At 34.0% G+C, this 26926-nt stretch overlaps 1 protein-coding gene across 10 annotated transcripts in view; it reads right to left on the bottom strand.

Moving 5' to 3' along the window:
* LOC142345918 (muscarinic acetylcholine receptor M2-like) overlaps window positions 1–26926 on the bottom strand; it is a 170088-nt gene that overhangs the window by 38682 nt on the left and 104480 nt on the right. Inside the window, exon 2 of one of the 10 annotated variants that reach the window (XM_075398368.1) lies at window positions 20111–20570. The exons of 5 other annotated variants lie outside the window; for them this stretch is intronic. The gene's annotated coding sequence lies outside the window, so the exon portion shown is untranslated. 4 more of the 10 variants (XM_075398377.1, XM_075398375.1, XM_075398378.1 and 1 more) reach the window with 4 other exon arrangements.

The following is a 26926-nucleotide window of genomic DNA, read 5'->3' as shown; positions in this document are numbered from 1 at the left end:
AGGGTGAAATTTAATTTCAGAGCAAATTATTCAGATTAATTGACTGATTGATGCAGCCGATCAGTCAATCAATCACAATAATTCAAGTTTTTTAGAAGGTCAAATTAGACAAAGATTTTACAGTTCCGAGAAAGTACCGGAAACGTGTAATTTTTCACAAAAAATACATCTTTCGAAAGAATTGCATAATCTTTTTATTATAAAAACAAGGATGAGAGGGAGGTTAAATTTTTTCCAGGTTTAAATTCATTACCGGCTGTTAGGACTCTGGTTCTATAATTTTTTCATACAGCAGAGCAATCAAATTCAGTTTCAAAGTGAGTTTCATAAAAAAACAGGCCTCGGAAAAAGGAGTTTTGAAAATGACTGTTCCAATATTCGCTTAAATGACTTTTTCAAAATTCCTTAAATTTTGATGGTTTGTGGAGTAAAAGTCGCCAACTACTTTTTACTAGTTATCGCTGTATAAATCTAAAAGTAACAGCAAACAGCGTCAACCGTTATACGCAAAAGATAGCTCTTAAGGGGTGCATCACTCCTCTAAGAATTAGTCTCTTATGAAAAGAACCAACTGCTTGTGATATCTTTTTTTTGTAAATTGCTTTGGATAACCTGAGAGGATACAGGGTCTGAACTGTGAATTGTAACTGTTAATATTACGCTCAGTGCCACGTTGAGCTTTGAACAAAATTGCCGATATTTTTGGTAATGTTTTCTGATAAAAAGCTTTCTGATAAAAGTTTTCTGATAAAAGATCATTTATGGCTTCTTGGAAACCATAGCAAGATCATGCAAGAAATTTTGCTTAGACTTGGATGGAACCATATATGGTCTTTGATATGGTATCTAAGAAGGGTCATCCCGGGAGTTCTGTCAAGCAAAAAAAACATCAAATTTTTTAAGGTAACTAACTATTGAAAAAATTGAACAGTTTAAGTGTAAGCAACTATCTCCACACCACTAGTTGCATATATTGATTGTGATTGTTGATTTCCACGTAGTGACACAATGGGTGAAGGATCGCATGTGGTGATTGGATAAAAACTTCATTCAAAATCTTGTCGTTCAAAATTGACAAAAACTGAATTTCGGATTTTTCAAAAACCATTTTCGAATCACAACTGTTAATTTTCTCCTGTTTTCTGTTCTTTCTTAGTACTGAACGCCACGCAAATTTGTTTTCCTGGAAATTTGTATGCAATTTTGTTTTTTTTTTGTGACAATCAGAGGAAAAATCTTGCCCACATCCCTTTTTAAATCTTCTTCAATTCAACCTCCATTTGATGCAAATTGGTTTTTCATCAATTCGATACTACAGAGAGATATAAATGCAATAGATGAAGCAACGCGTTTAAGGATCTTATCAGATTAGTGTAATGAAGGAGACATGAGTACAAACGGTTTTGTCTTTCTTTACTATAAATATTTGCCCATTTGTTGTTCTATGAAACAACCCACTGTATCATTTTGAAAATCTGCTTCATGTTCCGAGGACTTTTGTTTTTTTTTGCAACAAACTTGTGCACGAAAATGTATGCTTTTGTGACTGCTGTGAGCTGCTGTGTTTTCACTGGATGAAAATCAATTGATAGATCTTGTATGTCGATGTCGATCTTGTATGATGATTATATCTCGTAATGGAAAAAATGAAAAGAAAAGATTTGTTTAAATTTTGGAAAACGTCAAGTCGAACAAGGAGGCTCGACACAGTGCCTCTGCTCATAGTGTTCTGACCCCGCTCAACCACGTTTTTGACCTAATTATCCACCAATTGAGGAAGAGTTTGAAAATTTTCAAAAAATCACTTAATGTTCGAAAGTATTTGTTTTATCTATTTAAAAAATTGCTTTAGCTCTAACCACTATAAAAAATAAATGAAAAATTAACTTATTTCAGAGCCGATGATAGCTACTATTAAGGAGCACAAGAGACAAGAGAAAAAACAACTTCAACTAAATACAACAAGCATTACTTACGACCAAAACTAAATATGTATCCATATTTTAAAAAAACAACGAAAAAGTCAAAATAGCATCAGATTAAAAGTAAAATCAACCTAATGACTTGAAATTCACCAGAAGACATATGGGACCGGTCTCTATGGAAAAAAATTAACAAGTAGATACTAAACAAAAAGGGCAAAATTAGAAAGTACGTTTACACTTTTTGAAAACAACTGAAATCAAAGTCAAGAAAGCAATTAGCTATCATCTGAAATCATTCAACAGCTTTGTTCATACTTCCAAACAAAACCATTGAGACCTCTAACTATCCAGAGACTCATACCACTACAAAAAGAAGAAAAACCGACAAAATTCAAAAATGTCATTTCATTTTTGCCAGGAAACTGTTATAAGAGATCACAATATATTGACTGAACATTTAAAAAATAATCAAGTGCGCCCTATTTCGAACCCAAAAATGTGTGGTGGGACTGTTCAGTAATATGACATTAAAATGATGGTCAGACAAGACAGCAAAAGAGAGCCTCAAAAATTTGAAAATGTCAAAGAAAAACAAATAAAAAATTTGTATAACTTTGAAGAGGGAACGCCAAAAAACCATTCAGTAATTAAAAAAACTGCAATTAAAACTATAAAACTATGATTGATTCACTTCGGAAAGAATGCGTCCTCTCTATTCTTCTCCCTCTCTTGAATGATAGTACGCTAAAGGGTTGCAAAATTATAATTGAAATAACCAAATCTCAAAAAACCATATTTAAATCAAAATTTAAAAGAAGCGTAAGTCATTACAGCCTTAAGTTTTCAACGAGGAATGGTAAATAATTCAAATTAGAAATGCTCTTCAAAATAAGTCGAAAGAGTACACATTAACACTTAATACAGACAGAATTCAAGATTTCACTAGTTTCTTGTGAGGGTGCTAAAGACAAAATGAAGGCTTTTGCGGATATTGTTCTGAATTTGGCCTCTCTTTAGACGTAAAGCTGACTTGTCATTAATTGAGGTTTGATTTGAAATCATTTTTTCTGAAGCAAACACAAAAAGAACAAAAAAGGCGAAAAGTGCCTCAAAAAATAGTATGCAGCACCCCATTACAATATACCAGAACTAGACCAAAACTGGTCTTGCTCTTATTGCTTCTCCTTTAAAACCAAAAAATGTACCAAATGTCGCCAAATTGGCTAGTTTGGCTAAAACGATATTATGTCAAAAATAATTAATGAATTTTGGAAATTTATCGAGTTGTATTACCATTAAAAGCTTTATGTATCAACTGAAGGCGTTAGATTGTTTCCTTAATCTATGGATACCGGATTAAACATTTGAATTATTAGACTCAGCCATAAGAGTTCAAAAAGAACAACAAATTCCGTCAAATCTCATGAATTTGTTTAAAATTTACGAAATTTGCCGGACCGATAAAAACCGTGAGCTTTACTCATAAAACACAATATTGACCCAAATATTGGCCCAAAGACGGACCCAAGAGACAACCCGAGTACTTTTTCATTGTAAAATTCAACGATGAGACTCATAATGGTTATTGGATGCTATTTTTCTTCAAAAAAAGCAAAAGTGCTGAGTTTTTGAAAATTTAACTAAAAATTTGGCATAAACAATTGGTTCAAACAATTCAGCAACGCTCTTCTATCTTTAAACGTATAAGCAATTAGGGTATCATTAAAAATTATTTTCTTATCAGTTTTTTTTTCAGAAAATAATCAAAATTTAAGCAACGTTTGGCTAACGTTTACAAATCTTTTAACCTTCTTAACTCCTTAGAAAGAGCAAAACTCAAAAAATTCTTTTTAATTCGAAATTCGACGCTTGACAAGCTTTCTAATGATATCACTCACAATCCTGCATGATGAATATATCGATCGGCGAAAATTGACTGAACATAAAAAAACCCAGTTCAGAAAATGAGTCGGAACAAATACGGCATGGAGCTGAATTGAAACTTCAATTGAAAAGAGAGCTAAAATCGGCGCTTTTCTTCCGGTAAGAATCGCGATAGAGTTTTATACGTTATACGTTATACGGTTATATTGAAACCATTAAAACATGTCTTATAAGATCTTACACGACAAAAATTCCGTCTTATCAGATCTTACACGATAAAAATTCCTTCTTATCAGATCTTACACGATAAAGATTCTAGTAAGAGGAATGTTTATCTTATAAGATGTCTTATCAGATCTTACACGATAAAAATTCCTTCTTATCAGATCTTACACGATAAAGATTCTAGTAAGAGGAATGTTTATCTTATAAGATGTCTTATCAGATCTTACACGATAAAAATTCTGATAAGAGGAATGTTTATCTTATAAGATGTCTTATAAGATCTTACACGATAAAAATTCCTTTTAACAGAATTTTTATCGTGTAAGTTCTGATAAGAGGAATTTTTATTTAAGATCTGCTCAGATATTACGAGATAAAAATTCTTAGTCAGCATCTTATCAGATCTTACACGATAAAAATTCCACAATCACTGGGGAAGTCAAACTTTAAGTTAGGATCAAACTATAATTTAGTTATAAATAAAAAATAGAGCATCAATACTTCTGTTCAAATAGTAGAAACAGGCACACGACTTGAGTTATGGCTTAAAACACCGTTCGAAAGCAATTAAACTTTTTTTCTAAAATTTTTTTTGGGAAAAGAAACTTTTTAAATTTTCCTGAAGACCAGTGAGTACAAATAATGAAGACGCAACATTTTGTTCTACCAATTTTTTTCACAAAGGAACAAAACGTCAAACAATTTTCACATAATTCAGAAAACCATAATGTAGGTTCTTTTTCTTTTTTCCCCAGGATTGGATCTTTACAAAACTCGATCAATGGATATGTTGTTTAAAAAAACAGCAAATAGAAACCACTTCTTCGGAATTATGATGATCCGTCAAAATGGACTTCTATCACATTGCGAGAGCATAGTTGAGAGAATCTGAAAATTAAGAATCATTTATGATCGATCATTTGAGAGCTCAATTTTCTCTGATATTTCATTGATTCAAAAACAAATGTTTCTCAGTTCAATGAATTTGGAAGAATTTTAGAAAGGATTTGATTACTGCCCTGATTATACAACATTACATCAGGTAGTTCACGGCAGGTTGGTTAACTTAGAAAAAAATAATAAAAAAACAGAAATGCAGAGAAATGAAAGTTTGATAGAGCGATTGTCAGTATTCTGTCTACAGTGAAGTATTTTAAAAAGTCTTTTAGTTTATTAATAAAAATTCAATGAGAAATATTGTTTGTAGTTTCAACAGCTCTGTTTTTTTGGAAAATCACATTTCAAAAGCTTACAAGTTTTTGTTCTCACTTTACTCAACCTTTTTGAACTTTTCCAAGGTTTGCAAATATTTGAAATTTGTCATTAGGTTTTGAAATTGGTTGCTGTAGTAATTGGTTGCGTATCAACCGCAGTAACCGCATTATCATCGTATCAGAAATCAAAACTTCCAGATTTCACGTAAATAATCTGAATACAAATAAAGTTAGTTCAGACAAAATTAGTAGCTAAAAGATGAAAAGATTGAGTAAATTTGCCGCTTTTGAAAACGGATAACAATTGCCATTAATAAAAACTTACTGACAAAACAGCCGAGAAAGCAACAAATACGGGAAAAAGCAAGGAAATTTTTCGAAAAAAAAGCAGTAATAAAAATCAAACTCGTTAAAGTAAAACCATCATTTAAATTCTCTTTGCCTTGTTCAAAAGCAGATAGAAAAAGTATCAGACTATACCTGTTGATACGACAACACGAAGAACAACAAAACAAATTCGGGCAAAACTCAAAATTTCACTCATTCATTTTGGAAACAATTAGTGTTAAAGTCGTAAAAACCAAAAGCTATGAATGGAAACCATGTGAAAAGGTCAAATAAAACAAGAAGAACCTACATTGAAACCAAAATTGAAAAATACACTGATACATAGAGTAAAAATGTTAAAAATGCATAAAGACAGAAAAATATGATAAAATAAGCGAAAATAACAAACATTGGCTATATTTATTTAAGGTCATAAATTCAAAATGTTGCTGAAACGTATTAGTTGAAGCAACTGCGTCAGTTATAGAAACTCATTGGCCCATTAAAAATTGGGAACCAATGGGAAGATTTTTTTTAAAGATTATGATAAAAATAGCAAAGTTTAGTTACAATTTTGGTGTAAAAAATGTAACAAACAATAAGGATAAACAAACTGAAAAAAAACAATTCTTTGGACATTTTTGTGGTTTTGGTCAAGAATATCAAAAGAATAGTTTTTTTCAGTTCTATTTATGGTTTTAGAAAAGGACTTTTCCGCTTTAAAATTAGGACATCAGTTTTAATACACACCTCAAAAATAGTAAAAGCTGGCTAAGTGATTCCAATGTAATTAAAAAAATTAATGTCCATCGTTCTACCTGTTAATACGTGTTTGTTCAGGACAAATCTTGAAATACAATTCAAGAAATGAACAAAAAACGGAAAATCATTGAGCTAACCAGTGAACCAATTGTCAAATGAGAGTGGATTTGCATTTAATGAAAAAAAAACAGTTAAACCAATAAGTTGCTGATATTTTTTGTTTAATGAGGCAATTAAAACCAAAATTTGCCATCAAGAACGCAATTCTCATGACTAAATAGTTGAATTGACGACAAAAATCAAAAACTTGATTTCGAGAACAGAGAGGAATAAAAGCATATGAAAATTATTTGAAACTGCCGATGAAAAATTGGAAAAGAAATGTCCAAAACTTTGCTAGTGCTTCTCCGGGCTTATGTCATCAAAACAATAATGTGTTGTTGAAAATCCGCAAACAAAACTGATTCAAACTAAAATAGTTCTGACCACTTGAGTTCAACAAAAACAACAATTTTTAAAAAAACTTCCAAATATAAAATTTGTAAGAATTGCAAATTTCATAAAACAAAGTGATCTTTTCTGTTTGTTCTCCCCATTACAAAATGTGCCCTCCAGTTACAGAACAACTGTCATTACAAAGTAAATGATTATGTAAAAGTTCGGCACTTGCGTTTGGGGATTCATACTATATGCACCCACTAGGATGGGGTCAGGGGTGGGTTTGGGGGGGGGGGAAGAAACGGAAATGATTTAAAACAAGTTCAAAGTAATTGTTAATAATGGTTTCAAAACGAAGTTATTGTAATATATACCTACAAAACAACTGAGTTTAGGGCCATCAGATGAAGAGTTCAACGTATGAGAGACAAAAAAATTGAAAAAAAAAGAAACATTTCCGAAATTTTTTCAAAATATAGCAAAATTTACCACAGATTAGTTCAAAAATGATCTTGAAAGCAAATTCCTCAAACTTTTTTGCCCTGCTGAAAAGCACTCAATAACCTATCTGCAAGCTTTTGCAAAAATAAAGTTGGATAAAATTTAAAAAATGGCCTAGTTTTTGAAAAGTTTGAAAAAAACTTAGAAAAACAAGCTTTTCGGAGGAAGCTCAAGGATTCTTGGTGTAAAAGATTTAGCGTAAACAATAAATAGACTTAAAAACTGACCAAAAAGCGACATTTCTAACAGCACATGATTCGCAAAAACTATCACAGACCTTCTTCAAATGAAAAACAAACAACAATATAAAGATTTTGGCCAAACAAAATTTTTGGCAAAATTTTTTTCGCTGCTGGACTTCAAAAAGTGACCACTTCGACTTGATTTTAGTCGTTTCCAGCAACTTCTGCATATGCTGCAATCATATGTTGTGAAGAAAATGTCTCATAAAACGAGGTTGCAGCAAGAATGCGCAACAAAAATAGCTGTAAAAAATTAGTATCCCCCAGCAGTTAAACAAACTCAAAATTGATAAAAAGTCTTCCAATAGAAAGTTTTAGAAGTTGCGAATTTCATAAAATGATGGGCGCTGTTTGCATTTTTTTTATTGAGCATTCAGTTTGTTTGTTGTGCGCCCTGAGCATGATTTGCGACCACAGCCATAGAGCACATGCTATTACATAGCGAATCGTTATTTGAAAATATGGCGCTTACTTTTTGAGACCCAAATAAAATCCACCCACTCACCTGGGAAAGGGAGAAAAAGAAAAAAGATGAATCAACTCTAAAGTTCTATGTTAAATGTTTTCAAAACATAATCTCTATACCTAAATATACAAGACAACGGAATTTGAGTTGTGTAGAAAGACAAAAACCGTTTAAAAAATAAAAGAAATAAAATTACCAAAAATTGGCTACAAATCGTGAAGACAATATCTTTAAAATTGTCTTCTGTGCTAATAAGCGGTACGAGTTATCCATTCCGCAGACTTTGGGAAGATTCATTGGACCATAAAACATATAATTTTTGAAATTTAGCGACATTACACAAACAATTTTTGGTGTTGAAGTCGGCGTAAACAATAGCTATAGAAGTTTTAAAACAAAATTACATCTCTCAAAACATACGACCCTCAAAACAATTATAAATTTTTTTCAAAAACCAATGCGATAAAAAATATACAATTCTAACAGAGAACGGGGAAAATTTGCTTTAATCTGGCCTTAAAAAATCATCAAACAGTTACTACTATCACCTTTTAAAATGGGTATCATCAGCAACTTATGTACTGTACGTATTTGATTAAAACTGAACAGAGGTAACTGAAATTGACTGTAATTCATCCTAATGTCCTGGTCCTTACATGTTCATCCAGTTTTGAAAGCTCAAAGCCATCGAAACTGAGCCAACAGATTTAGCGTAAAGACATAGCAGGACATGTTCTGAAAAATAATCCCAAGAAAAAAAAATTTAGCAACTCGATAACAAAAAATTTTTTAAAAAACTTGCTTCTAACTGTCAACTGAACAATGGTTCCATCAAGCACAAAAAATCAGATCCGAAGAACGATTTTTAAACAAAAAAAAACGTTTTGCCCTTTTCTGGACATAAAGGTTTTAAAACATTTCTAATTGACTGTATGCTTAAATTCTTGATTTTATCAAACTATTTTGATGTCACAAAAAAGCCACGCAACTTGTGAATTGCGACTGCTCCGGAACAAATGGTTTATAAGCACCAAAACCAGAGCTGCGAAAAAATCGAATTTTTACTGCAATAGAAAATCGATTAGTTCAATCCATTAGTATTGTGATTAACTATAAATACAACGGAAAACAAAACAACAACTACTACTGGAAAAAAATAGCTTTTTCCGAGACACGTTGTTTAGAGAGATTGTATCTTGATCAGATTACAAAAGTGCAACAAACCGGAAAGTTGAAAGGAATTAAAATTCTTTAAATTTTTTTTTTATAAAAAAAATTTTCAGCTATCAGCTGCAAACGCTAAAAACTCTAATTTCTAATTGAAAACCAAGTGAAACTTCTTATTATAGCTACCATGTGAGAAGACAACAAAAATACAACATATACGGTCAAAACTCGAAAATTTTTCTAAACAATGAGTTCTCAAGTATGCAACTAAGCAGCATCACACACGGCTACTGCTCTCTACTGTACTCGCGACAAATCAAAAGCAAATGCATTAAAAAATAAGTCAAATGTCGAAAGTCAAGACAACACTCTCTTAAAGAACCAAAAATTTGTTGAAAAACCAAATTCAAATCCCATTTTAACAGTAGACTCAAAAACGGATTACGTTTTGCAACGCTCGTTTTTTCAAAACTTTTACTACTACTATAGCGTGATTAAAATCATCACTCTAATGACTACTCACTGAAACAAAAACAAGTCGAAATAGATTGCGAACAGATCTTGAAAAACAACATAGACTCTTGAATAGACTTGATGTAAAACTCGTAAAATATTTGCTGAATAAAAAAAACACTTCCTCGCGCTTCTCAATAACTACTATAACAGAAACGATACATTCTGAGCAGCCGAGAAAAGAGTTGAATAGTTTCTCAAAGACCGGCAAAAGTTGCTTTTAGCAGTGTTCAGCTGTGGCATAGTGATGCTAGCATGGGGGTCAACATTGGGGGAGCGGGGTTGAAACGGTGCTGGCTTAGGGGGTGACTGATAGGGGACGAGTGAGGGGTGAAAAGCGTTTCAAAATTGAACATTTTTCAAAGATAAGCGTTTACTTTCATGGACCCTCGTTTAGGGTTGCTGGCTCCAGTCTAAGTAGAGTAGAAAAACTCGTTCTCAAAAATTTAACAAATTAATGACTAAACCAATGCAAAAATGCAAAAACTTGGCAAAAAATTCCAAATGTGTAGAAACGGCAATCAGTGATGCGTTTGTTGAAGGAATTTATAACTTTGTTTACGGGTCAACATCTTACAATATTCAAATCTCCTGTAGCGTTTATTTTGAATTATAAACGGTCAAATAGGAACTGAATAAAAGTCAAATACAGAAGAGAATAGATAACAAGAGCATAATAAACGGTTCTTTCAATTAGCGTTATCAACGAATTTCAAAGTAATAAAACTGTTCTCACTGCCGCAGATTCTCAAGAAATTATGAATGCGGGATCTTTTTAGAAAACTTTATGAACATATGAGTCAACCATTGCCTAATTCGACGTTTTTTTTGCTCCTTCTGTTCCATCTCTAGAGAAAAAAAAACCCACTGCATGTCTCTCTATTGATGTCTTAGAGAGTCGCGTAAATTATGTTGCTAAAGTACCTGCCAAGCTGTCAACAACCAACAACTGTGAAATTCTGTTTGTTTGAATAAGCTTTTTAGAACCAGTTTGGGGAAACTTTTATTATGACGACCTCTTGTCTGGGATGAATTTTTCTGGATTTATTTTAGAATCCGTCATTACTTTTTCCGGCTCACCGGCTCATTTTTGTTTCAAAAAATCTTATTGTCTGATTTTTGGAATTTCTATGTATGTCTTTTGGCCAGTTTTTTCACATTTAATTAGAATCTGGAAAGAATTTAATTCTTCCAGAATTCTTCTCTCTATACACGCCTTCTTTTTAACCTTCCGGGTCAATTTTAAAAAAATGCGTAAGAGTTTGCGCACATTATTTAACAAAGTGTTTTGGGCTAGTTTTGGCTATTATGTACACAGAAAAAGCTTGAGCATAAAACCGAGAATGTGAAGTTGGGCAAAAAGTGAGCAAGCAGATTTTTATTCAAATTGTTTAACAAGTAGAGATTCCGGTCACCTCTGTCCGTGATTAGAGGTATCGCAATTGTGCGAAAAACAGTGTCAAGTCTTATTGCTATACTCCTGGTTTTCTTATGCACATTTCCTTTTTACATTGGATGTGGTTTGAATTACTACATAGTCGCAGGTTTCTGCAAACTAATTTTAGTTAGTTTTCGTTCCCCGGGACGTTATGCGCCCCCAGTTACAGAGCACGTGCAATTCCATAGTCAATCAGTATGGAAAAAGAGCACGTGCGTCGAGGGGGAGCGTAAATGAAATGCGCAAATGAAGCTTGGGGGCACAAATGGAAAAGATGCCTAATTTTATTAACCCGGGCAGATGAAAATAGTCGAACAAATGTAATGTTACCGAAAAGTAGCGTTGAATAGTCGCAAAATTCAGTGCGTTTTTTCACCGTCGATTTAGCATAGCTCTTACATAAATAAGTGTTGACTTTAGCGTAGACCTTACATAACTTTGCAATGAGCTTAGCGTAGATTTTAAATAATTTTTTACGTTGAATTTAACGTTGATCTTAAAAAAATTGAACGCGTAGACCTATGCGTATGGGACTCGAACCACTGACCTCCTGCATACCTGTCGCCTCCTCTACAACTGTTAAGAATCTTAGTTTTCTGAAGAATTGAACTCATTATAAACCGGCGTGCAACATCGCGTTGCACATAAAATTGGCGGTTCAAAGCGTAGAAGTTATATAATTTTGCGGTTTCTTAGCGTAAATTTTAAATAAATTTGCGTTTCTAAGCGTAGTTCATACAAATATTCAGTACTTATTAGTTGCATTTAGCTATAGTTTTGGGTTTCAATAGACAAGTTTTTGTTGTCAATTTTGGTACTGTAAAATTAGTAACCTAACCAAAACCCCAACCCCCAGTCACGTGCAAAATTAGCCCCCACACCCCAGGTACCGACCAACTTTCCCTCACGTACCCAACTACCTCTTAACCCTTCCCACCACATACCCATCTACCCCCACACCTCGCCTACATATCGCCGAACCCCCATCCCTGAAGAGTTTAGCGTTAATCTTATATAATTTTGCGTTCAAAGAAGCGGAAATCTAACATAAATTTAATACATGTACCGCCAACCTCATATAACTTTAATCGTAGATCTTGATTTATTTTGCGTTGAATTTTTAGCGTTGACCTTACAAAATTTTAGACTTCCAAAAGAGACACCCAAAACTCAAATTTTAAATTAAAAAAATTCAAACATTGTCTATAGAACAGCCAAAACAATGCTAAACGCAACTATTAAGTACTGGATATGACTATAGTAAGTTTATGTAAAACTGACGGTAAAAGCGTTGAATTTATTTAAGACCTACGCTAAGCTCAACGGAAATTCATATAAGATGAACGCTGAGTTCAACAAAGAAGTGTTTAAAATCTTCGGTTAAAAATTAGATTGGCTGTGAATGCTTGATTTTATGTAAGCTACACGCTAAACTTCAACGCACAATTAACTAATATCTACTCTAATTTCAACGCAAAATAATGAAAGATCAACGCTATATTTAACGCAAAATCGGGTAAGATAGACGCTAACGTTACTCCAAAACTATATAAGATTAATGCCAGAATTATTTGCGTTGCATTTATGTGCGATCTACGCTAAAATCACGGCAAAAAAATGTAAAATCTACGCTTAAAAACACAAAACCTTGTAAGACTGTTGATGAATACGTTGAATATATGTACAATCTAAGCTAAACTCAACTCAATCTTATGTAAGATCTACACTTAACAATTACAATTATGTAAGATTGGCGGTGAATGAGCTGATTTTATGTAAGATCTACGCCACACTCAACGAAAAATATGTAACATCTATGCTAAATTCACCGCAAACCTATTTAAAATCAACGCTAATTTCAACGCAAAATCAAGTAAATTTGACATTATAAAGTCAACGCAAAATTATGCCAGCTTTTTGCTAAACTCCATGCAAAATTGTGTAAGATCTACGTTAAAATCAACGCAAGTTTGTGTAAGTTTTACGCTAGATTCAACGAAAAATCATGTAACATGTACGTTTTAAGTTCATTTGTAAATTCAACGCAAAGTCAAGTAAGCTTAACACTAAAGTCAGCGGAAAATTATGCAAGCTCTTTGCAAAATTCAACGCAAAATTATGCAAGATCAACGCTAATTTTTAAGCAAAATCAAGTAAGATCGACGCTATTGTTAATCCAAAAATATGTAAGATCAGCGCTAAATTCAACAAATAATTATGGAAGATCTACGCTAAAATCCTCACAAATTTTTGATCCAAGTTTAAAAATCATTAACCAGTGTGAGATTGGTGATGAACGTGCTGCATTTATGTAAGATCTACGCTAAATTCAACGCAAATTATTGTAAGATCTAGGTTAAATTCAATCTTATGAAGGATGTTGGCTATATTCAAAGCAAAATTATGTAGGGTATACTTCTGACAATGCAAATTTATGTTAGATTGGCTGTGAATGCCTGATTTTATGTAAGATACACGCTAACTTCAAAACCAAATTAATTAACATCAACGCCATACTCAATGCAAAATAATGTCAGATCAATTCTAAAATTAACGCAAAATCAGGTAAGATCGACGCTAAAGTTAATCCAAAATTATTTAATTCAATGCTAAAATCTACACATAATTATGGAAGATCTTCGCGAAAATCAGCTCCAAATTTTGTATGATTTAAACATAAATATGTAAAACAGTGTGAGATTGGCGCTGATTGCGTCGGAGTTATATAAGATCTAAACTAAATTCAACGCAAATTTACGTAACATCTACGATTATTTCAACGCAAATTCACGTAACATCTATGATAATTTCAACTCAAAATTATGTAAGATCTAGGCTAAACTCAACGAAAAATTATGTAAGATTTACGCCAAAATCAACGCAATATTATGTAGGATCTACGCTGAAAAACACAAAATTAACTAAGATTGTTGAGGAATGCGTTGAACCTAGGTAAGATCTGCGCTAAACTTAACGCAAAATTATGTAAGATCTACGCTAAAATCAACTCAAATTGATGTAAGATCTACGCTGAACAACTTAAACTCATGTAAGATTGGCGGTGAATGAGCTGAAATTTTGCAAGATCTACGCTACTTTCAACGAAAAATAATGTAACATCTAAGCTAAATTTATGGCAAATTTGTTTAAGATCATCGCTAATTTCAATTGAGACACCAAAGACAACGCAAAATTATGCAAGCTCTACGCTAATATTAACGCAAAATTATGTAAGACGTACGCTTAACATTGCGAACTTATGTTAGATTGGTTGTGATTAAGTTGAAATTATGTGAGACATACGCTAGCTTCAACGCAAAATTAACTAAGATCTACACAAAACGCAATGCAAAATATTGTAAGAACAAACGCTTAATTTAACGCAAAGTCAGTTAAGATTGACGCTTATTTCAATCCAAAAACTATATAAGATTTTTGCTAAATTCAACATATTATTAAGGAAGATCTTCGCTAAAATCAGCGAAACTTTTGGCAAGATCTAAACTTGAAAGTATGAGACAGTTTAATATCGGCGCTGAATTCGTTGTTTTTATGTAAGATCTAAACTAAAATCAACGCAAACTTATGCAAAACCTACGATAATGCAACGCAAAATTACATCAGATCTAGGCCAAAATCACTACAAAAATATATAATTTAAGCTTAATTCAACACAAAACTATGTAAGATCTACGCTTAGAAACACAAAACTATGCAAGATTGGTGATTAATGCGTTGAATTTATGTACGATCTGCGGTAATTCTAACGCAAAATTATGTACGATCATGGCTAAACTCAATTCAAATTATTGAAAGATCTACGCTTTACAAATTATACAAATTAAACATATGTAGGATTTGCGGTGAATGAGCTGAATTTATATAAGCTCTACGCTACATTAAATGAAAAGACATGTAACATCTACGCTGACATCAGTGCAAAATCATTTAACATCAACGCTAAAGTCAACGCAAAATCATGTAAGCTTAACACTAAAGTCAACGCAAAATTATGCAAGCTCTACAATTATTTCAACAAAAAATATGTAAAATATACGCTAAATTCAACGCAAATTTATGTGAGGTATACCCTTCTTTTCTTTGAAAAGTTTTGTAACATATACGCTAAATTCAACCCAAAGTTATTTAAGATTAACGCTAAATTTAACGCAAAGTCAAGTAAACCTGACACTAAAGACAACGCAAAAATATGCAAGCTCTTCACTAATTCAACGCAAAAATATGTTAGACGTACGCTTAACAATGAAAACTCATGTTAGATGGGTGGTAAATGCGTTGAAATTATGTGAGATCTACGCTCATATTCGAAGCAAAACTATGTAGGGTATACGCCTAACAATGCAAACTTATGTTAGATTGGCTGTGAATGCTTGATTTTATGTGAGATACACGCTAACTTCAACGCCAAATTAATTAAGATCGACGCCAAACTCAATGCAAAATAATGTAAGATCAATTCTAAATTTAACGCAAAATAAGGTAAGATTGACGCTAAAGCTAATCATAAACTATTTAAATTCAATGCTAAATTCAACACGCAATTATGGAAGGCCTTCGCTAAAATCAGCACCAAATTTATTAAGATCTAAGGTTAGATATGAAAAACAGTGTAAGAGTGGCGCTGATTGCGCTGGGGTTATATTACATCTACGCTAAATTGAACGCAAAATTACGTAACATCTACGATAATTTCAACGCAAAATTATGTAAAATTTCCGCTAAACTCAACGCAAATAATTGTAAGATCTATGCTAAATTCAAGTTTATGAAGGATCTCGGCCATATTCAAAGCAAAATTATGTAAGGTATACGCCTAACAATGCAAACTTATGTTAGATTGGCTGTGAATGCTTGATTTTATGTAAGATACACGCTAACTTCAACGCAAAATTAATTAAGATCGACTCCAAACTCAATGCAAAAAAATGAAAGATCAACGCTAAATTTAACTCAAAATAAGGTAAAATTGACGCTAAAGCTAATCCTAAACTATTTAAATTCAATGCTAAATTCAACACGCAATTATGGAAGGCCTTCGCTAAAATCAGCACCAATTTTGGTAAGATCTAAGGATAGATATGGAAAACAGTGCAGGAGTGGCGCTGATTGCGCTGGGGTTATATAAGATCTGCGCTAAATTGAACACAAAATTACGTAACATCTACGATAATTTCAACGCAAAATTATGTAAGATTTACGCTAAATTCAACGCAAATTATTGTAAGATCTAGGCTGAATTCAAGTTTATGAAGGATCTCGGCCATATTTAAAGCAAAATTATGTAGGGTATACGCCTAACAATGCAAATTTATGGTAGATTGGCTGTGAATGCTTGATTTTATGTAAGATACACGCTAACTTCAACGCAAAATTAACTAAGATCGACGCCAAACTCAATGCAAAAAAATGTAAGATCAACGCTAAATTTAACGCAAAATCAAGTAAGATTGAGGCTAATGTTATCCCAAAACTATAAAAGATCAATGCTAAATTCAACAAATAATTGAGGAAGATTTCCGCTAAAATCAGCACAACTTTTTGCAAGATCTAAGTTTGAAAGTATGAAACAGTTTAAGATCGGCGCTGAATTCGTTGTTTTTATGTAAGATCTAAACTAAAACCAACGCAAACTTATGTAAAACCTACGATAATGCAACGCGAAATTACATCAGATCTAGGCTCAAATCATTGCAAAATATATAAATTTACTCTAAAATCAACGCAACATTATGTAAGATCTAAGCCTAAAAACACAAAACTATGCAGGATTGGTGATGAATGCGCTGAATTTATGTAAGATATGCTCTAAATATAACGGAAAAATATATACGCTCTACGCTACACTCAACTCAAAAATATGTAAGATTTGCGCTTATCAGTTTAATTATACCGAAGCTTGGCGGTAAATGAGCTGAATTTATATAAGATGTACGCTACATTCAACGAAAAAATATGTAACATGTACGCTAAATTCAACGCAAAATCATTTAAGATCAACGCCAAAATCAACGCAAAATCAACTAAGCTTGACACTAAAGTCAACGCAAAATTAAGCGAGCTCTACGCTTATTTCAACTCAAAATTATTAAAGATCTAATCTAAATTCAACGCAAAATTATGTAAGATCTATGCTAGATTCAACGAAAGTTATGTAAATTCTACGCTAAATTCGGCATGAAGTTATTTAGGATCCTCACTAAAATCACAGCAAAATAGACTAAGATTGACTCTAAAGTCAGCTCAAGATTATGCTAGCTCTACACTAAATTCAACGCCAAAAAATGAAAGATGTACGCTAAACTAAACGCAAAACTATGTAGGATCAACGCTAAACTTAACGCAAAATCAAGTAAGATCGATGCTAGTGTAAATTAAAAATTATGAAAGATCAACGCTAAATTCAACACATAATTATGGAAGATCTACGCTATAATCAGCACAAAATTTTGTAAGATCTATGAATAAAAACGAAAAACAGTGTAAATTTGGTGAGGAATTTGCTGCATTTATGTAAGATCTACGCTTAGTTCAACGCAAATTTCAGTAACATCTACGATATTTTCGACGCAAAATTATGTAAGATTTAGGCTAAATTCAACGCAAAATTATATAAAATTACGCTAAAACCAACGCAATATGATGTAATATCTACGCTTAAAAACACAAAACTATGTAAGATTGGTGATGAATGCAATAATATTATGTGACATCTGCGCTAATTTTAAGACAAATTTTTGTACGATCTGCGCTAAACTCAACTCAAATTTATGCAAGATCTACGCTAAGCAAATTAAACATATCTAAGATTGGTAGTGAATGAGCTGAATTTATGTAAGATCTACGAAACATTCAACGAATAACTAAGTAAAATCTACCTTAAATTCAACGGAAAATTACCTAAGATCAACGCTAATTTCAACGTTGAGTTATTTAAGCTTACGCTAAAGTCAACGCAAAATTATTTAAGATCTACACTAAGTTCAACACAATTTTATGCAAGATCTACGCTAGATTCAACAAAAAACTATGAAATTTCTACTCGAAATTCAAAGCAAAATAACAAAGATCAACGCTAAATTCAACGCAAATCAAGAAAGCTTGGCACTAAAGTCAGCGCAAAATTTTGCAAGCTCTAAGCTAAATTCAACACATAATTATGGAAGATCCACGCTAAAATCTGTTCAAAAATTTGTGAGATCTATCTATGCTTAAAAACGAAAAACAGTGTAACGTTGGTGTTGAACACGTTTATGTAAGACCTACGCAAAATTCAACGCAACTTTATTTGAAATCTACGCTTAACAACGCAAAACTTATGTGAAGTTGGCGGTGAATGCGTTGATTTTATGTAAGATTACCGCTAAACTCAACTCAATGTCATGTAGGATCTACGATTAACCAATTAAGCTTATGTAAGATTAGCGGTGATTGCTCTGAATATATGTAAGATCTACGCTACATACAACGAAAAGTGATGTTGCATCTACGTAAAATTTAATGCAAAATATTTAAGGTCTACGCTAATTTAACGCAAATTTACGTAAGATCTACACTATATTCAGCGGAAAGTTATTTAAGATTTATGCTACACTTAATACATAGTTATATAAGATCAATACTAAATTAAACACCAAGTCAATTAAAATCGGCATTAAAGTCAACGCAAAATTTTGTAAGATCAACGCTAAACTCACCGCAAATTTAATCAAATTTTTGTAAGATCGACGCTGAAAAACGCAAAAATTTTGTTAGGTTTGCTGTGAATGCGTTGAATTTCATTAAGTTCTTTGATGATTTCATCTCAAAAGTTATGTAAGATCTGCGCTAAAATCGACGCAAATTTATAGACGATCTACGCTAAATTCGGCGCAAAATTATGTAAGGCCTTTGTTAAAATCAACGCAAAATATGCACGATGAACTCTAAATTCAGCACAAATTTTTTTGAGATCTAAGCTTAAAAACGAAAAATTCTGTATGATTGGCGCTGAAAGTGTCGAATTTAAGTTAGATCTACGCCAAAGTCAACCCAAATTGTGTATGATCTACGCTAAATACAACACAAAATTATTTAAGATCTACGCTTAAAAAACAAAGTTATGTGTAATTGGTGAATAATGTGTTTCAACGCAAATTTTTGTAAGATGTACGCTTAACAACGCATTTTTATATAAGATTGGCGGTGAATGCGTTGAATATATGTAAGATCTACGCTCAAGCGTAGAAATTACATAAGTTCAACGCATTCACCGCCAATATTACATAACTTTGCGTTTTTTAGCGTTGACACCTCGGCCCGGGAACATGAAAAGTTGCTTTTGCATTTTTCATTATAAGTTATTTAAGACTAATTTCAGAGGACAAATTGTCTCAAGTAATGGTTTATAAGGTATTTTTCCTCTGGTATTTTTAATACCCAATTAGGCTTGATTAATCTAACAGTCTGTCTCGTTATATGCCCAATCCTGAGCAATTCTGAAATTTTCAGCGATTCTCTGATGCGCAGGGTGAATTGTTTAACAAAAAATCAGCAACTTGATTTACTTCACTGGTCAGCAGATAAAACAGTCCCCGCTAAATTGTTCCTAAATTGAACAGAATTCGAAAAACAGTACCAGACATTAAAAAAAGAAAAAAAGAGTTCCAGGCAAAACCTTTCAGTTGACTGTTTCGTCTGCAACTTTATTTGAGCAATTTTATTTTAAAACGCAACCCGAGTCTAAGTATTACTCCTTGCGTGAAGAAGCCAAAAGTCAGTGTTCGTGTTTTTATGAAGTTCTGAGCGGGGGAGGCATATATTTGTTTAAGTTGATCCTAATTTTCACGCCGAACTAATATACGAGATATTGAGCGTCAATTCATAGTATTGGGTCAAATGAACTGGTATTGCATTCATCTGATCTGAAGCTAATAGTCAATTATGAAACGATGGCATGCTTCATGAATAAATAATAAACAAATAATTGTGGTTTGTTTCTCGTGACTTACCTGTACGTGAAACAAGTGAAACTTGTGATTAGAAGAGAGAGAAAGACTGGCACCTATCAACAGCACTTCTGGCATTCACAGTTCAGATGCCGGAAGCAATTGCAGCACAAATTGTGTTTTGAAAAGAAAGAGAGGAAAAGTCCAGGCAAAAATGGGCACAGAAAATCCCCCTCAAATGCCATAAAATAAATCTTGAAAGGAAATGCTTTTCTTCATCTCTCTCCCATAAAACATTATTAAAGCACTTCAATTATGGAAAACTCAACACAATACTTCGAATTGTGAATAATTTCATGTGAGAGATTTCTGAAGGACTTCTGCCTTATTTGGTCATAAACTAGGGTTACTTTTTTAAACATAGAGACTGAAAAATTGGTCAAATAAATTTATGAGGTCTGTAAATTAGTATCGAATAAACTCCAGCCCACTCGGGTTCAAAGGGGGGATAAAGATACTTGGGCTAAATACGTGAAGGGTAAGTAAATGAAAATGGGCTCAAAATAGTCAATTAGACTTTATGTCAACTGAACGTCGATTTACTGACAGGTCAAATATTTCACTTGAGGGCAAATTGTTCACACCTGGTGAAGATAGGACAACCCAAAGTGAAATTGGAAATTGGGGTTGGTTTTAACCCAGCTTTTATTACATTTTGTGCGGCAATAAGTGAAACAATGAATGAAAAGATAACAAACAAACATCCGAGGTCTACACATTAGAACCCTAACAAAGGGAGCTAAGGGTCAAAGTGTTAAAGACGCTAGTTTGCAAAAAGTGAACCCAGACAATAAACGAGGGTTTATGAATAGTGATTGCATTGAATGATAGCGCCACGCAAAATTTGTACATTAAGATGATAGAAATAGAGTTTTTCTGGTCAGCAAAAAAAAGCCTCATATGCATAAATATAGGGAGGATAAGGTAGAAAAATGGGCGGGATAGTTATAAATTTCCATTTGTTATAACTCGGCATTTTTAACTAGGCAGCTCGGTAACATTTTGAGATTTTATGATTTATTTCTAACCGAGACAGAAAGAGTAGAGAAAGAGGAGACTTCACTTTAATGAAAGAGATACGACGCAGGTATAGATAGATAGAGGGTGGGTGAGTGTATAAGTGTGTGGGTTTGGTTTGTGTTAATTAGTTCTAAGTGGAATCAAGCTGAATTTCCCTGCATGACTTCTCATTCTATCCAGTCTCCTGGAGAGGGGCGGGGGATAGAGGGTGGGGGTGGGGTGGTGTTAGGGTGGGGAGGGAGTAATAGAAGTAACAGAGGCGAAGTAGTGTATAGAAAGAGGGTTATTTAAATTCAGGGCATCACAATATCTCGGCTAGAGACACTTTGGCTGGCCCGGGAAAGTTACTGCGACGGACGCATATAATAACAGCACACCAACCAACCAGCACACCTTGATCGGAAGTTACAGAGGGCTTTGATGAGATATGGGAGAAAAAGCTGAATTAGAAGGCAGTTACATAAATACACCTATATTCACCTCAAATGGGGCTATTTTCAAAATTAAAATAACCCAATTTGAGAAATAATAAAATTTGCTATCCGACTTTGATTTAATGTCGTAATATTAGTTAGTTAATTTTCAATACTAGAAATATAATTACTTGTTCAGAGGCAACAATAGTTCTATAAGATCGGAAAAGGCTGTTAATGACAAAGGTGACCGCCCCTTTCGGAGTCTGAAATCTTATCTACTATTAACCTCTGATTATTAAAACAACTGAAAATAGCCGTGAAATGATCTTGAAAATCGGTTAAAATGAGACTGAAATAATAAATTTTGACACCTGACGCATTGTGAAATACCTGGTTAATCACGCGTTGATTGCTTAAGATCACGCCGCGCCAGACTGATTTGAGGAAACAAACTGAGTTTGTGACCAGGTGGCGGAAAGAAAAGTTTTCCGAATGGACGAATAGAAGAAAATCAGTTATTCGCGTCACTTTGCAATTTGGTTAACAAGATAAGCTTTCTGACTTTTCACGTCATTCAACAACTTCAGTCAAAAGTTACCCAACTATGCTAAACATGGTCGAAATTTGGGGGTGGGGTGTAAAATGTTTATAAGGTTTTTGTTAAATTTTTAAATAAGATCGGCGAGTTTATGCTCCCCTTAATTGTTCAAATGTTATTAGTTTTAAGATTTTTATCTTGCAAGCTTGTACAGCTTTTGAAGTGAGAGTATTAAGCCAGAGGGAAACAACAAATTGTTTACAATTGAAAAATAACAAATCTGCAAAAGTTAGCTTCAAGGCAGCCAGACGAAGTGTTTATGGGTTTGAGAGCCGTGTTTTATGAACACACGCGATTAACTTTGAATTAAACTTTGCCTTTTGTAAACAGCTTTGAGGACTCAAACATTTCCAAAGTTCCTTTCAATTTTTGGACTGAAAAGTCGCACGGCTTCTAGTTTTGTGTCACATTTAGGGCTAGTTTCTTGGCCACTGTGGTACACTTTATCACTGGCGTATTTCACAAATAAAAACAGAATTGAGGCGATGTGAGAGTGTTGTGTGTTGAGTGCGGCGACTATTTCGGGAAGCGAAACTTGAACTGTGTTTTTGTAACTATTGGGGGTAGATAGTTTTAAGGGAGGCTATGCTAGCTGTAAAAGTTAGAACATACCACACAGTCTGTGTTTTGAATAAACTTAAGCTAGACTTCCGAAAACAAATGATAAACGATTTCAAAACAGTTCAAGCAATTTCGAAACTTTTCAAATCTTTTCACGACGTTTCAATTGATCGCAAAGAACAAAACCCGCAGATCTCAATCTCAATACATATTTGAGGATACAAAAAATTAGGGAACGAAATGTTCCGAAATTTCATCGCAATTTAAGGCATTTATTCTCAAATGGTTTTAGAAAAACAAGAATGTAAAAGATAAGAAACATCGCTGTTTGCCATTAATGGTAATTTGTAGACATTTAAATAAAACTTGGTAGAAAAATGTGATAGAGGTGAAACTTTTTATAAATTTCGTCTTTTATGCAAACTTTATTAAAGTTTTGATAAAAATTTTCATTACTAATGTGAATGAAGTTAAAGCAAACAAAAGACTAACTTTTCCAAAATGTCATCAGTTGAAAAGTTAACAATGATTCCATCAGTAGCTTGAGGCACTGATTTTGTTTTGATTACCTGTTTCTTTCAATTCAACAGTCTGTAAAAATTCCATAAAATAATGGCTTCTATTTTGTAAGCTGCCACAATTGGGGAAAAACTTCCGATCTAATTTTACAGAAGGAATTCGGGAAAAGTGTTTTTTTTCAATTGGAGAAGGAAACGATAAAAAAGACTTATTGTTTTCAGAATCCTTAAAATTATGTGTTTACTAAGGTCAGCCATCGTTTGCATAAATGGCAATAACGTTTGGATGTGTGTTTCAATTTGGACAGCAATAATTATCTACAGATAGTAATTTTACACAAAGACGAAACCTATAAAAAATCCTTTTATGACTGCAAATAAAAAAAGATCCAGAATGTGGAAGTGGACATAACACTACTGTATACATCAGTTTTTGTTGTTCAATGTTTTGTTGACACGATTAGGCACTTAGTTACATACAATTGGCACACAATCAATATTGAATAAGAGTTCTTCCAAAATTGCAATATCCTAACCGCGTATGCAACATGACAAAATTTTGTAAAAAAGAAAAATGTTGGAGCTGAGCTTAAGGAATAACAAGCTTGTATAGGCGGGGAAAATAGAAACAAAACACTTTCTGATGTCTTAGTCATTTAATAGTTATAGTTATAGTTCTAGTTCTAGTTACAGTTTGTCACGTGAGAAAAAAGAGAAAAAGGGGGAAATAACAAAAAGCAACACACAGAACTCAACGTAGTAGCCGCAGAAAACGGCTGAAAGTATAACTCAGCAAAATATTGCAAAACAAATTGTCTTGAGCAGTAAATAACGTGTTACTGTGTCTTGAACTAGAAATATTCCTGAGCAGTAAATTGTTACTGTGTCTTGTATTCCAAATATTATTCTTGAGCAGTAAATTCTGTTACTGTGTCTTGCACCAACGAATTATTGGAGCTGAAATTCAACTGTTACAACCCCAACTTCTGGTATTCTCAACTTGTGAGTACAAACAGCAAAAGCCAACTTAGGTTTAACTTTAAATATTTTTGCACAAACAGGTCTTAGACATATATCTTTGTCTTCGATTTGTTTTTTCTATCGGATTGAACTGGTATACATAAAGAGATCCCGTATTGTGTGATCTGTAGCAATCCAGTTCGAATTGATAGTTGAAAAAACTAAGATTAGCCAATAATTACGAACATAATAGTTAATGCAACGGTAAGTACAGCAGAGCGGATATACAGTTACAAAAGCGAACTGCATAAACGAAGTATCCGGACAGATTTTGTAACCACTCAGAACGAACTGGGCGGTGTAAAACTTTCTTTGTGAAACACAAGGAGAGCAGCCGTTACATTTGGTCCGCCGACCCGGACAGTGGAATAAACTGCTGTCCAACCCCAACAGTCGAAGTGACGAAGTCATCGACGAACGAGAACAAAACCCAACGAACATTTCAACAACGCAAAGCCAATTAGGCAAAGCAAATAGGAACGTTGAAAAGCGAAAACTAAATTAAAGCAAACAAATAAAGGAGCTGTAGAGGTTCAAGCTGCAGTCCCGAAGTACACAAGAAGTGACTCCGTCACAGAGTCAAAGCGTTTTGGATCGCCAGATCAACAACTTGCGAAACAAGTGGATTGAGAAACAGGAAGAAGGTTTTGAGCTCATTGATAATCGAGATCGACCAAGCAAGCTCAAGACTCTTTATCAGCAGATACTGCAATTGGACGACAGCATTCAAAAACTCGTGAATAAGAAAGCTGAGACTCTCCGAGACCCAGATATTTCTTTAAAACGCAAACTTGAGAGAGAAAAATACTTTCAATATTTGAACACAGAGTGGTTGCCGTATATCCACGGAGAGACAAACATGTCAAGCCAGCAAAGCCAGTCAACTCTTCATGCTAATGAAGAGCAACCACCTGCGAATAATGTGCAGCAGTTAGCACAAAACGTTGGAATTCCAGAGTTTAACCAAAACCATGGTAACACAAGTAATGCAACGACGAATACGGTTACACGGACAATCAACCAGGATACAGAAAACGTTTCGGAAACATCTTCAGTGAAACGTCAGGTTGAAGAACGAATAAAAGAATTTGAAATTGATTTTGAAAGAAAGTTGCAAATCGAACGAGCACAATTTGATCGAAAGAGGTTGGATCTAGAAATGCAAATGAAAGAACTAGAGATGCAACATCAGCTTCGGGAAAAAGAGCGAGACCTAGAGCGCCAATTGCAAAAAACAGCGTTGGAGAAAGATGACTTCCGTTCTCAATCGACTAAGGCGCATGACAAGTCACCTTTTAATTGGACCCCAAAAGGGAGAGATGTCTCGGAGTGGGCGAATTCGATGAACGACACGCGAACGCCAATTCGACCAAGAGCTCGCTTTGACGTCAGCCCTGAACGGAATAAGCAGAGGCATTACCCATGGTACCCAAACTCTCGCGAACGCTCAGTAAGTGTTGAAGGGCGGGATATATCGCCGATAGCTGGAAGGCACTACAACACTGGACATTCAAGCAGTAGTTTACCAAAATTGAGGTTGAACAATTTTGACGGAAACCCACTGGAGTGGCCTGAGTGGTCTAGCATGTTCATAGCAACAGTAGATAAACGCACGATTCCCGACTCAGAAAAAATGAGCCATTTGAAGACTCTGCTAACAGGCAAAGCAAAATCTGCAATCTCGAGAATGGGCTATTCTGGACAGTTTTATAGTGCTGCCTGGAACATTTTAGAAAGAAAATTTGGAAGACCGCATGTAATTATAGATGCGCAGCTCGAGAGCCTACGAAAAGCTAATCAAGTGAAACCTCATGATTCAACCAGCCTGATTAATTTTTCTGTTATTGTATCTAACTTCGTGAACGTGCTCAAAGAGTACAAACATATTGGTGATTTGCAATCAAGTTCGACATTGTACATGGCAGTTGATAAGCTACCTCAAGTTCTTAAAGAAAAATGGTGGTTCTACGTCGATGACAAAGACGAGGACTGGCCTGACCTAATCTTGTTTGAAAAATGGCTATCACGAATGGCATTCGTGCATGAAGGGATTTCAGCGTTTAAAGGGGAACGCAAAGAAGAAGACAGACGCAACACAAATAGAGAAAAACGATTCTCGAAGACATCGAACTTCAGTGCAAGTTCAAACCTGCAAGAAACCAAGCAAACGCAAAGCGATCAGTGTCCATTAGCCGATGGCACTCATAAAATTTGGAACTGTCCATCATTCAAAAACATGAGTGTGAATGATCGATACGTGGCAGTGAGGAGAGAACGCTTATGTTATGGATGTCTGGGAAAAGGACATGCAATCAAAGATTGCAAAGTCAAATTGTGCGGTATAAACGGATGTACCAAAAGGCACAACAGACTGCTACACTCAGAAAACCGAATGGACGAGGGTAGTCACGCAGTTAACGTGAGCGCAGCAACTATCAACCAGAGTAACAAAGTTACTAGTTTTCTTCAAATAGTTCCGGTATCGGTTCAAAGTGGTGGCAACAGGTTGACTACCTACGCTTTCCTTGATAGTGGGTCAACAGTATCATTCATCGATCAAAGTGTCAAGGATCAGCTACAAGCCAAAGGCACGGACGTTACCTTGAACATAGCTGGCATACATGGGACGCAAGATTTGAGGACAGAGAAGGTTCCTATCACAATAAAGGGACTACATTCAAAGGTG

This window comes from Convolutriloba macropyga, chromosome 9, assembly GCF_964194025.1.
Source record: "Convolutriloba macropyga chromosome 9, txConMacr16.3, whole genome shotgun sequence".
NCBI classification, from domain to species: Eukaryota; Metazoa; Xenacoelomorpha; order Acoela; family Convolutidae; genus Convolutriloba; species Convolutriloba macropyga.
This window is presented reverse-complemented; position numbering and strand designations above follow the sequence as displayed.